At 35.2% G+C, this 12518-nt stretch overlaps 1 long non-coding RNA gene across 2 annotated transcripts; it reads left to right on the forward strand.

Moving 5' to 3' along the window:
- Window positions 1-329: 329 nt before the first annotated feature.
- On the forward strand, window positions 330-12289 carry LOC114394830. Of its 2 annotated transcripts, XR_003662855.1 has the most exons (5): window positions 330-1043; window positions 1147-1334; window positions 1995-2095; window positions 2197-2383; window positions 11782-12289. It is a non-coding gene; the product is annotated as an uncharacterized LOC114394830 (long non-coding RNA). The 2 variants fall into 2 exon arrangements; XR_003662854.1 differs by having other exon boundaries at window positions 330-1334.
- The last annotated feature ends 229 nt before the right edge of the window (window positions 12290-12518 follow it).

Raw genomic sequence — 12518 nt, forward strand, 5'->3', positions numbered from 1 at the left:
TGATGCATGTTAAAAAAAAAAAGCAACATGATAAGAAGAAATGATAGAGATGACGATAGAGAGAGATAGAGCTAAAACTAAGCTACCAAAAGAAATGCTCTCTAAGAGAAAAAGAGAACTTTAATTACTTTTCTGGATAAGATCTCTTACAAGCACTAACTAGTAATAAATAGACCAAGCTTAACGGTCATGATATCTTGGACATACATATGTGTGGTCCTTCAACATAGAGAAAGCTTACTACTTAATTAATAAAGTGAAATTGGATCCAATAGTAGTCATGGTGCTAGTAAGGAGGTTTAAGCTTGCGTTTGGGCCTACCATAGGTGACAGTGGTGTTGTCTTGGGGTAGGGTAAGTGGGCTGTTATCATCACTCCGCCCTTGAAGAAGGTCGTTGTCCTCAATGACCAACGAATCAGAAGAGAGGCCACGATTGTGCTTTCAGGAAACGTTGGAGATGTAAAGACTAGGATTGGTTGGTTGGGAAAAGAAGTGGGGATTGAAGGGACATTAGTCTTGGGTAGTGGTCTCTTGGGAAAAGGAAGACACGTTGAAGTGATAAGGATGGTATAGGTTGGTTGTTGGTTTAGGGCAATGGTAGGATTAGGGATAGGTCCCAAGGTAGTGGAGATCATGTGGATGATGGGGATTGGTTTGTAGGATTGGTAGAAAAATTAAGTGTTGGGGAAGTGTTTGTAAGTGGTTTAGTTGGTGTACTTTGAGAGAAAGGGGTTGGAGAGAAGCAAATAGGGTGAGGTTCTTGAGATGTTATTGTTTCCAATGGTGAAAGGGAGATGACTGGCAGGGGAGAGTACTAAGTGTGAGGGTCGTTGCCTTTGAAGGGCCACAATAATGAGACATGAAAGACGGGGTGGATGCGAGAAGAGGGAGGAAGCACAAGCTCGTAAGCAACACGGTCTAGGTGCCGACGAACTTGAAACAACCTAAAAAGTTTCTTTGCCAAATTTTGAGAGGTTCTGCGGGCCACTGTGGATTGTCAGTGAGTCTGAGCTTCAAGAGGACCCAATCACCTTCCTCAAAGGTAATATCTCGACAACTCTTGTTTGCTTGACTAAGCATACTCTGCTTATTTCTTTGAATATTTTTCTTATAACTGGTGCAAGATTTGTTCTTTGTATTGCAAGGAAGAGTCAAGGTTAGACACGAAAGATGTGTCCAGGATGAAATGAGAAAATGCTGGTGGAGGTCAACCATTGAGGGCTTGGAATGGTGATGTGTCAATGGTAGAGTGATGGCTAGTATTGTACGAATATTTAACAAGATGAAGAAAGGAGTACCAATGTCGCGGTTGATCACTAGCATAACACCATAGGTACGTTTTAAGACACTTGTTAATGACTCTGTTTGGCCATCTATTTGAGGATGGTACGTAGTGCTAAATTTAAGTGTTGTCCCTTGAGCTTTGAAAAAATATTTCCAAAAAGTACTCATAGAAAATGGGTCTCTGTTAGAAAGAATAGACTTCAGTAGAAAAACGAGAAACAAATTGAGGAGCTGAAAAATGAGTTGGTAAAGCAACAAAGTGGAAAAATTTGGTTAGATGATCGCATACTACCTAAATCACAGTATGACCATACGAGGAAGGTAAATGGGTAGTGTAGTCTATAGCTAAGTCGTCCCAAACTTTTTTCTAGAGTAGGAAGAGGTTGTAACAAACCATATTTTTTTTTGTAGAAATGTATTTGCTCTTCTAGAACACTGGGCACTATTGGACAAAGGTATGCACATCATAATAAAGGCCAGGCAATTAAAAGAGGCTGCGATGTGGGCTATGGTGGGTTTAAAGTCAAAGTGACCACCTAGGGTAGAGTTGTGGAGTTCCTTGAGCACTGATTGCCTGAGATATACCAAATTAAGTATGAAAAGTGACCCTTTGAAGTATAATAGACCATTGAGGAAGTTGAAAATTGAACCCATTGGTTAGCTTGGACATTAATTATTTTCCCTTTTCTTGTTGGTAAAACTGTTGAAGGGTGTGAACCATTGCTGGATATGGAGAAGAAGTAACCATTAATAGCAAAGTTGGGGTTTTCGGGAGAGACAGGGCACCAACTACTTTGTCTTGTTTGCCAGGTTGGTAAAAAATATCAACACTAAAACCAATAGGAAAGATTTGAAAACAATGATTTTAGGCTTTTTTGATTTGTATAGATGTGAAAATGTTGGCTTAGCAGGTACTGGCGCTACTTCTTGACGAACTCAGTGATCACATCTAATTCGCAACTGTAAGTGGAGGCAGCTTGCTATAAGGACTTAACTTCTTACTGAAATAAGTAATGAGGTAGCCTTGCTGAGACAGGTTGGCACCAATGGTGATACTAGAAGCATCAGTCTCCACTATAAAAACCTTGGAGAAGTTAGGTAAAGCTAAAACCAGAGTATTTGCCATGGCATCTTTTAATTGTTGAAATGCATCATCAGTTGATAAACCACTTTCTGGGTGGTATTTTGTGTAAGTTTTTTGTTAGACAAGTGGCCTCAGATATCTTAAGAAGGGGGGGGGGGGTGAATTAAGATATTCCAAACTATTTCCCCTAATTAAAAATCTATTTCACTTTTTACTCAAGTTATGAATTCCCTTAATGACAATCTTCTTAAATATTAATTCAAATGAAACAATTTGAATATGAATATAAAGCAATAATAAATAAAGGAGATTAAGGGAAGAGAAAATGCAAACTCAGTTTTATACTGGTTCGGCCACACCCTTGTGCCTACGTCCAGTCCCCAAGCAACCCACTTGAGAGTTCCACTATCTTGTAAATTCCTTTTACAAGTTCTAAACACACAAGGACAATCCTTCCTTTGTGTTTAGAGATCCTTTACAACAAGAGACTCACAGTCTCTTAATCCCTTAGAGAATGAGAAGAAGAAGAAGAACAAATCTCTCTAGAAAGAGATGGATTTTACAGATTGAGCACTCAAATAATTCCTTAATGAATTGCAATTGAATTGGCCAAGGAATTCTTAAGAGGATAAAATGAATTTGCTCTTTGAGAGGATAAACACTTTGTTGTTCTGAAAATCTCTAAGCAATTTCGTGTTTAAGTCACATATATATAGACCATTGGTGGTCATGAATAAAGCCTTTGAAAAGTTGTGACTCTTGAAATTATTTTTCTGAAAATCCTGTCTGGTAATCGATTACAGTAATTATGTAATCGATTACAGCTTTTAAAATTTGAATTAAAACGTTTACTAACTGCTGGTAATCGATTACCAAAATTGTGTAATCGATTACACAGTCTAAAATTTCGAATTCAAATTTTTGTAGCTGTTATAAAACGTATTTGGCCACTGGTAATCGATTACATCCTCTGGTAATCGATTACCAGAGAGTAAAACCTTTGAGAAACACTTTTTAATTTAAATTACTTGGCCAAACCTTTGCTAATTCAATTAGGAATTCCCTTCCTAATATTCTAGTGATCATCTTGATGTTGTGACTTGTAATCTTGAAGTATTGTCTTGAATTTTAATCTTGAAAAGCCCATTTGCATCAATTGCAACACATCATCATGATCATCATCAAAACATCAAAGCCAATTGCATCTACAATCTCCCCCTTTTTGATGATGACAATACAATACCTGAAATCAAGATTCAAGCAAGCAACAAACAATTGTATATAGATAAAATGTGCATGCGTTTACTCCCCCTATATTTCGAAATACATGATCACTTGATTTCTAAGTTTGTTAAGCAACCTTTTCTCCCCCTTTGGAAACATCAAAAAGCCAAAGAACTCGGAAATCAACACAGATATAACAATGGAGTAGCAAGATATAAATATCAGAGTATTAAACACAATAAGCCAAACTCACAAACAAGAAATAATCAAACCAGAATTCAAATACCATAAAATGTCAACAACCACAAAATATCCAAGACTGAAATTTAAAAACCAAAAGATAAATAAGCAAAGTACTTAGCATAATAATGTAAATTCTAAGAAACTAAAAGCCAAAATACACGGCTTATAAAAAGACATATAGTCATAAACTAAAATCTAAGAAGATGGAGGTGGTGGAGGAAGATCAAAACTCTGACGAATGTATCCGACATCCTCTTCAAGCTGTGTAAGGCGAATGTCCATACCGACAAAGCGTGAATCTAACGAGTCGAAGCGGTCACCAACATAAGAACGAAGACCCCGTAATTCGGAGAGGACTTCATTCATGAGTGCGGAATCTTCACGTTGAGGGGGAGGTGAAGGAGTACGTTCATCTTGAGGAGGAAGTGCATCCTTCTTCAGCCATTGTCCATTCCGATCTTTACGATACCCAAAGGAGGTCACTGCACCAGCACCAATTGCAAAGGAACGCTTGACTTGAACAAAGGGTTCATCATCAAGCGGAATTTGAAAATGACGCAAAAACAGAGTAATCAAATGTGGATAAGGAAGAGGTGCATTGGCCCGTAATGCCTTATGCATTCGGTACCGAACCAAATGGGCCCAGTCGATCTGACGACCGGTAAGAAAAGCCCACATAAGAATCAAATCCTCCTCAGAGGCTTGTGCTAAATTTGAAGACCGAGGAAGCAAAATTCTAACAATGATATAATGCATGATGCGATTATCAAAAGTTAATGACCCGGCCAGCAATCTACCGGTCATTTCAGCTTGATCATTGCAGACCATGCGACGAGCATCATGACTTGAATAATCGAATTTCCAGTCATCAACAATGGTGCCCTCAAAAGGTGCACCTTGACTGGGTAAATGAGTCAAAGAAAAGAAAAGTGACTGATCAATGACCATAGAAGTACCATGCACCTCAGACATAATAATACCATCCTGAATTTTTAAATTGCAGTAGAAGACCTTAACAAGTTCAGGATAATATGGCAATTTTAATGACATGAAATCAACAAGACCAGAATTTTGAAACACTTGATAGCAATCAAACGTTTCATCATTAAAGAACTCTACGTCTAGGTACTTAGGATCTAAGATTATTCTAGAAGAAAACTGAGAAAGGTACCGTAGACGTTGATCATCGGATGAAAACAGTGTTGATGATCTTGGAGATGACAAAGAAGGAGGAATAGGTGCTGTGGGTGCTCCGGATGGGCCGTGACGGCGATGGGCAGCAGCGGTAGCGGTGGAGGATGATCCCTTTCTCTTCTTTGATGGCTCTGCCATTTGATGAAGTTTTTCTAGATTTTGATTGGTGGAAGTGAAAGAGGAGTGAAAAAGAGGAAGATTAGGCTTTACGGGACGTGATTTGGTGAAGAATTGAGTGAGAATCGAAGGTTTGAAGTTCTAGGTATGGAGGAAAACGTGGAGGATGCTTTGGCTGCGCAGCAGCTCTGATTTCGTGAGTATTTATAGAAGATGACGCATTGTAATCGATTACATGTATTGGTAATCGATTACAGGCCCAATAAGCCTTCTGGTAATCGATTACAGGATGTTGTAATCGATTACAGGCTGCCTGTTCATGTGTAATCGATTACACTGGATGGTAATCGATTACCAGAGCCTATCCTAGGCTAGTTTCTTAAGAGAATATCTATATTTATGCTCAAATACATCCTATATGACTAATTTTCACTACTAATACACTAAACTCAATCATTCAATTATTATATACACAAGAAATCATAAATTCTATCATAAAAACAAGAATTTAAACAAGATCAAACAAAACCATCTATAATCAAAAGGTAAGAGTAAATCAACCAATCAATCAACCATTCAATCAACCAATCAATCCCTATTCTTCTAAATCTCTTACATCTAAGAGACCTAATTCTCTTCTAATAGAGAAGAACACTTCCTTGGGGAGAGGTTTAGTGAAAATATCAGCAAGTTGATTCTTAGTATCAACAAATTCTAATACACAATCTCCCTTTAGGACATGATCTCTAAGAAAGTGGTGTCTAATCTCTATATGTTTAGTTCTAGAGTGTTGAACTGGGTTTTTGGATAGATTTATGGCACTAGTATTATCACACTTAATAGGTATGCGATCAAGAATGATGCCATAGTCAGATAATTGTTGCTTCATCCATAAAATCTGTGCACAACAACTACCGGCAGAGATATACTCCGCTTCAGCAGTAGATAAAGCAACACTGTTTTGTTTCTTACTATGCCATGAGACAAGAGCCGATCCAATAAATTGACAAGTTCCACTTGTACTTTTTCTATCAGTTTTAGATCCGGCAAAATCAGAATCAGAATATCCTATTAAGTTACATGTTGAATTCTTAGGATACCATAATCCTAAATTGATTGTTCCTAATAGATATCTCATGATTCTCTTTACTGCACTTAAATGTGATTGTTTGGGGTTGGATTGAAACCTAGCACACATGCATACACTAAACATAATATCAGGTCTACTAGCAGATAAATAAAGAAGAGATCCGATCATACCTCGATATTGTTTTATGTCTATGGACTGACCAGATTCATCTTTATCTAAGTAACAATTAGTGCTCATCGGTGTAGACATGTGTTTTGCACTATCCATCCCAAATCTTTTGATCAATTCCTTGCAGTATTTGGATTGATTGATGAATATAACTTCTTGAGTTTGCTTGATTTGTAATCCCAGAAAGTACTTTAGTTCTCCCATCATTGACATTTTAAATTCACTTTGCATATCAAGGGAAAACTCCTTGCACAATGAATCATTAGTGGATCCAAAAATTATATCATCAACATATATTTGAACCAACAAAATATCATTATGCTTTCTCTTTATGAACAATGTGGTATCCACTTTACCTCTGGAGAAATCTTTTTCTAGAAGAAAATTGCTTAATCGTTCATACCATGCCCTAGGGGCTTGTTTCAAACCATAAAGAGCCTTTTGTAATTTATAAACATGGTTTGGTTTATCAGGAATTTCAAAACCAGGGGGTTGTTCAACATATACCTCTTCTTGAATTAAGCCATTTAGAAAGGCACTCTTAACATCCATTTGATAAAGTTTAAAATCCATTATGGATGCATATGCCAATAGCATTCTAATGGCTTCTAATCTTGCAACAGGAGCATATGTTTCTTCATAGTCTATTCCTTCTTCTTGATTATACCCTTTTGCTACTAACCTGGCTTTATTTCTAATAATTATACCATGTTCATCTAATTTATTTCTAAAAACCCATTTTGTTCCTATGATAGGATAATTTTCAGGTTTTTCTACTAATTTCCACACATTATTTCTTTCAAATTGGTTTAATTCTTCTTGCATGGCAATGATCCAATTATCATCTATTATGACTTCTTTTATATTTTTAGGTCCAATCATGGATACAAAAGCCATATTATTGCATAAATCTTTAAGAGAGTGTCTAGTTGTTACCCCTTTTGAGATATCACCAATAATGTTGTCGAGGGGATGATCTCTTGAAGTTTTCCATTCTCTTGGAAGTGCATCATTGGATTTGACTTCTTCTGGAGGATCTTCATTGTTTCCTTTGTCATTTCCTTTGGAATCTTGTTCATGAATGTTCATATGTTCTAAAGAATCTGCAATGTCATCTAGCATATTCTTTCTTGACAATATAGCATTAGATTCATCAAAGGTAACATGAATGGATTCCTCTATATTCATAGTTCTCTTATTATATATTCTATATGCTTTGCTTTGTAATGAATATCCAAGAAAAATGCCTTCATCAGATTTTGCATCGAATTTTCCTAGATTATCTTTACCATTATTAAGTACAAAGCACTTGCAACCAAAAACATGTAGATGAGAAATATTAGGTTTTCTACCATTAAATAACTCATATGGGGTTTTCTTTAAAATAGGTCTTATCAAGGCCCTATTCATGATGTAACATGCAGTATTGACAGCTTCAGCCCAAAAATACTTTGGAAGAGAAGTATCATTTAATAAAGTTCTTGCAATTTCTTCCAATGACCTATTTTTCCTCTCAACAACTCCATTTTGTTGAGGGGTTCTTGGTGCAGAAAAATTATGTTCAATACCATGTTCATCACAAAATAATTCAAAATCTTTATTTTCAAATTCACCCCCATGATCACTTCTAATGGATGCAATCTTGAGATTTTTCTTGTTTTGTATGACTTTAGCAAGTTTCCTAAATGCTTGGAATGAATCACTTTTATGTGTAATAAATAGTGTCCAAGTATATCTAGAGAAATCATCAACTATAACTAGAGCATAGTAATTTCCTCCAAAACTCATGGTTCTAGATGGACCAAATAGATCCATATGCAATAACTGTAATGGTCGAGTGGTTGAAACAACATTTTTAGGTTTGAATGAGACTCTTGTTTGTTTGCCCTTTTGACATGCATCGCATAGTTTATCTTTTTCAAATTTCAATTTAGGCAAACCAACTACTAAATCTTTTGAAATTAACTTATTTAAGTGATCCATGTTTATGTGAGCAATTCTTTTATGCCATAACCATGGATCATCATCTTTACTAAGAAAGCAATGATTGTTTTGTTGTTTTATGCTTAAGTCTATCATGTAAACATTATTGACTCTATGTCCTACATGCTTTATATTAATGTCATGCTTATGTTCTATAAGACATTTCTGAGAATCAAATGATACTAGATAGCCTTTGTCACATAGTTGACTAACGCTAAGCAGGCTGTGCTTAAGGCCTTCAACAAGTAGAACATTTTCAATGGAGTTTGAAGAATTTGTACCTATTTTACCCACTCCAAGAATTCTACCTTTGTTGTTGTCACCATATGTTACATGCCCGCTTTTCTTTGGAGATATATATGTAAAATTTGATGCATCTCCAGTCATATGTTTTGAGCATCCGCTATCTATGTACCACTTCTTTCTCAAAGACACCTGCATAATCAAGTTTTTGACTTAGGTACCCAAATTTTATTGGGTCCTTGCATGTTAGTATAAACTGAGGATCCTTTTGGGACCCATATCATTTTAATGTTACTGTAATTTTTCTTGAAGTAACAAGTTGATATGCCATGTCCTTTTCTTCCACAGTAAAAACAAGTGATAGAATTAGAATTACATTTTTGTGTGGAAGTGGAAAAGTTTTTATGAACCTTTTGTTGTTTTTCAGATTTATACCCTAGTCCATTTTTATTAGACACATATCTTTGTTTACTTAATATAACATCTAAATTATTTCTACTATATGAAAATTTTGCAAGTGAATTTTTTAACTCTTTAATTTCTTTTACATATTTATCACAACAACTACAAGAATTTGTTATTTTCTTGTCATTAATAGTGGAGATATTAACTTTTTCATTTGTTTTAGAGATTGAGACTTCATTTCTAAGAAGATCTAATTCTTTGTTTAATTTCGAAATTTCATTTTCTAAATTTGAAATTGTTTTCTTTGATGATGAAACTAATTTTGCAAGTTTAATTGATTCTTTATGCAAATCAGCAAATGCATCTTGCAATTCATCAAAAGAAATAGATAAGTTGTTTGAAGATGTTACCTCTTCATCACTTTCGTAACTTTTGGCCATGAGGCAGAGATTTATCTCTTCATTTTCAGAATCTTCAGAGGATTCCAAATCATTTTCATCCCATGTGATGTATGCTTTCTTCAGTTTCTTTTCACTATGATTTTTCTTTTCAGATTTTTCCATCTTTTTCTTGAAGATGGGACAATCAACCCTCAGATGTCCAGGTTGATTGCATTCAAAGCATTTTAGAATAGAGGATGAATTTTCTGTCCTTCTCTTTGATTTAAAATTTGGTCGCCTCTGATTTCCTCTTACTTTAAGAAACTTGTTGAATCTTTTTACAAAGAGACTTAGATCATCATCATCATCATCTGGATCATTATCCTGATCACTTTCTTCTTGTATTGAGGATGATGCTTTAAGAGCAATTCCTTTCTTTTTCTTGTCATTTTCTTCATTTTGGTGCAATCTCAATAGTTCCATCTCGTGTTCCTGCAACTTACCAAATAAAGTGGCAAGAGACATGTTAGATAAATCTCTTGATTCAGAAATGGCCGTTACTTTGGGTTGCCATTCTCTACTTAAACATCTTAACACTTTGTTTATAAGATCCTCATTTTGAAATTCTTTGCCTAAGGCTGCTAGATGATTTACTATATGTGTAAATCTCTTTTGCATACTCTGAATATTTTCATTTGCATTCATTCTAAATAATTCATACTCATGAGTTAGTGCATTTATCCTAGATCTTTTAACATCTGTAGTTCCTTCATGTGTTAATCGAAGAGTGTCCCACATTTCCTTAGCACTCTTACAATTTGAAACCCTGAAATATTCATCCATTCCTAGGGCAGATGTTATTATGTTTTTGGCTTTTAAGTTGTATTGTACTCGTTTTCTATCCTCTTCAGACCATCTATCTCTAGGTTTTTCTATGGTTATGCTTTCACTTGATGAACTACCATCTATTGAAACTCTTTCTACTGTGGTGGGAATATAAGGCCCTATTTCTATGGCTTCCCAGATATTTAGATCTATTGCCTCGATAAAAATTTGCATTCGGGTTTTCCAGTAGTGGTAACCCTCTCCATTAAAGATTGGAGGTCTATTGATAGAATTCCCTTCCGGAAATAAGGAATTTGCTAAGGCCATCTTTTTCTTGAAGCTTCTAAACTTTATACAAGAATGAAGCTCTGATACCACTTGTTAGACAAGTGGCCTTAGATATCTTAAGAAGGGGGGGGGGTTGAATTAAGATATTCCAAACTATTTCCCCTAATTAAAAATCTATTTCACTTTTTACTCAAGTTATGAATTCCCTTAATGACAATCTTCTTAAATATTAATTCAAATGAAACAATTTGAATATGAATATAAAGCAATAATAAATAAAGGAGATTAAGGGAAGAGAAAATGCAAACTCAGTTTTATACTGGTTCAGCCACACCCTTGTGCCTACGTCCAGTCCCCAAGCAACCCGCTTGAGAGTTCCACTATCTTGTAAATTCCTTTTACAAGTTCTAAACACACAAGGACAATCCTTCCTTTGTGTTTAGAGATCCTTTACAACAAGAGACTCACAGTCTCTTAATCCCTTAGAGAATGAGAAGAAGAAGAAGAACAAATCTCTCTAGAAAGAGATGGATTTTACAGATTGAGCACTCAAATAATTCCTTAATGAATTGCAATTGAATTGGCCAAGGAATTCTTAAGAGGATAAAATGAATTTGCTCTTTGAGAGGATAAACACTTTGTTGTTCTGAAAATCTCTAAGCAATTTCGTGTTTAAGTCACATATATATAGACCATTGGTGGTCATGAATAAAGCCTTTGAAAAGTTGTGACTCTTGAAATTATTTTTCTGAAAATCCTGTCTGGTAATCGATTACAGTAATTATGTAATCGATTACAGCTTTTAAAATTTGAATTAAAACGTTTACTAACTGCTGGTAATCGATTACCAAAATTGTGTAATCGATTACACAGTCTAAAATTTCGAATTCAAATTTTTGTAGCTGTTATAAAACGTATTTGGCCACTGGTAATCGATTACATCCTCTGGTAATCGATTACCAGAGAGTAAAACCTTTGAGAAACACTTTTTAATTTAAATCACTTGGTCAAACCTTTGCTAATTCAATTAGGAATTCCCTTCCTAATATTCTAGTGATCATCTTGATGTTGTGACTTGTAATCTTGAAGTATTGTCTTGAATTTTAATCTTGAAAAGCCCATTTGCATCAATTGCAACACATCATCATGATCATCATCAAAACATCAAAGCCAATTGCATATACATTTTTGTGCCATTTTGCATGCAGTTTCTTGGCAGAACTCACGTTTTGACACTAGTTTTGCAATGTAGAAGTACAAGTTCTCAATTGAGTGAAAAAGTTGGAAAATGCACTAATTTATGAAGATTTGAAGATTCTGCACTTGTTAATGGCCATGGTCAACCAAGAGGACCGTGGTCAACCAAGATGATCGTGGTCACCAATAGGGCCGTGGTCAATCCATAACAACCCAAAACTTCAACAACATCTATGATAATGACCGTGGTGGATTCACCATATTCGTAATGCGCCTTTTCGTGGAACATATTTAAGAAACGATATATAGATCTCTAAACTTTGTAAAACATTATCCAATTTTTATTCTTGTATTTTGCGAATTTGAGAGAACCTTGAGGGCTTTTGAGAGCTGAAGAGCGTGGACAATAACATTAGTACGGGTCATGATCATTGTTCCTACCTATTGATATGTCTATGTTTATTCTTTATAGGATTACTAGTTTTTCTCTAATCATGAGTGGCTAGTCCCCTTAGCCTAGGAGTTATAATGTAACTATCAAAATGTACTCATTTCCTTGTTCTTAATGGAATTCCTCATTGTTTTATGTTAATTAATTTTCTTCCTTACTTTAATGTTTATTTGGAACCAGCCATTCTAATACTTAATTGATTGCATAGTAGTGATTATTTGCATGTAATTCATAAATCTAGGTAGAGAATGTTTTGCACCAAATTGCATGATCAAATTGTTTGGGTAATCTCTAATAGATTAGTTGATCTTTAATTAATCATCCCTATAATTGATTTTATC

The sequence above is a fragment of the Glycine soja genome, chromosome 18 (assembly GCF_004193775.1).
Source record: "Glycine soja cultivar W05 chromosome 18, ASM419377v2, whole genome shotgun sequence".
In the NCBI taxonomy this organism is placed as follows: Eukaryota; Viridiplantae; Streptophyta; class Magnoliopsida; order Fabales; family Fabaceae; genus Glycine; species Glycine soja.